Here is a 1855-nt window from a genome sequence, read left to right as displayed (position 1 = left end):
CACATGCTTTTCTACCCTTTTTAGATTAAATCCTACCAAAACATGATTTCTACCCCATGCTTTGTTCGAAAATAAAACCTAACCACATGATTTTCTAGTTCACATGCTTTATTCGAAAAATAAAATAATACGGGTAAAGAAAAGAGGTTTAGTGTCGTTTCTCCTTTGTGTACGCTTATTTGGATGCCTAACAACGGACATATTTTCGACATGAATTTTTTCGGGTGGGTTGCTAGGGTTCATTATATGCGGTATTGGGTTCTAAAAAAAGGTACTCGAATTGTCCATGTTGGTGCCTCCTTATGCTGCCAAACTCTCAACTCTGACCCATTACAGGCTCGTGCGGATTGAGTTCAATTCGAGAGGATACATCCCCTTATGTCCATACGGAGAAACAATTTATCTCACATAGACATAATGTATATTAACCATTAAGGTTACTTGCTAAAACCCGTGCGGAGAAACAAATTATCTCATGTAGGCTAAGCTTTCACCTCAACATAAAAGGGACAAAGCTCGTAAGTGAGCTTATGGTATGTAAATGTACATACTGTGTGTGAGGAGAAACTCACAAACCTTTAAAAACATGACAAAAAAACAACACTCTCACAATTTCTAGAATATGTTCAAATATGAAAATCACTAAAATAAAAAATCAATTAATTTAAAAAATAATATGTTGAAACTCAAAATAAATAAAAGAATCATAAATTAAATACAATTTAAATTTGTAATTCCCAAAAATAAAAACAACATATAATCGTTCATGGCCTGACTCTCGAAGTCCACAACGGAGTCGCCAAACTATCATAACGTCTCCTCAGGGGATTCGTTAGACTTAAAAAATTAATTTTCGGGGGAAGGCAATGAAATATAATTTTGAAAACAATTTGATTTTGGAGTCGCCACCAACCTTTAAGCTAGGTAGGTTGGAAACCTTAAATGACAAAAAATGGTATGTGTTTTACCAAAGATTCGTTTTTATGAGTTCGGGAGTCGATTACGTGTGGGGAAGGGTGAGCACCCCCATAACGTCCAAATTTGGTACCTAAACGATTATATGTTATTTAAATATTGGGAATTATAAACTTCGAAAATATATTTAAATTATGATCCTTCTATTTATTTGAATTTATAAAAAAAATGTCAATTTTCGGATAACTAATGCCCTTTTGTGTGAACAATCTTCGGGAAAAACACTTACTTTGTAGTTAGGAGACTTTCCCATAAATTCCCCTCACAAAAAGACATTGTTTCATATTTTTCACAAAAATAAAATAAACTAAAATTAAATAAAATGAAAATGAAAATAGGTAAAAAATAATCAAAATAAATAAACATAAAGCAAAGAAAATTATATAATAAAAATATTTTTGTGTGAAAAATCTTCGAAAAAATACATTCTCTTATAGTTGGGAGATATTTTTATAGATTTCCCTCACAATAAATTTTTAATATATATATATATATATATATATATATATATATATATATATATATATATATATATATAATGATGATTTATGAAAAAATAAGGTATAAATATACACATAAATAAAGGACCAACATACAAACTTTCTAAATCAATTATCAAGATTAAAAATACCATATAAATAAGAGAGTAACTAAAAATTATACCTAAAAGCACAATATATAAAAAGATGACTAAAATGAAACATTTACAAACATGACAGGTTAAAATATAAATAATAAAAACTAGACATGCTTAGTAAAATAAATGACTAAATATTAATAACAGTAAATCGAAAGACATAATAACAAACATGGAAAGCATCAAGGCAGAAATAAAAAAAACACGTAATACATGTATTGATAAGGAAAATAAACCATACAT

Source organism: Hibiscus syriacus, unplaced genomic scaffold (assembly GCF_006381635.1).
Source record: "Hibiscus syriacus cultivar Baekdansim isolate YM2019G1 unplaced genomic scaffold, ASM638163v2 tig00113021_pilon, whole genome shotgun sequence".
NCBI lineage: Eukaryota > Viridiplantae > Streptophyta > Magnoliopsida > Malvales > Malvaceae > Hibiscus > Hibiscus syriacus.
The sequence above is the reverse complement of the archived record's forward strand: the minus strand, read 5'-3'. Positions refer to the sequence as shown.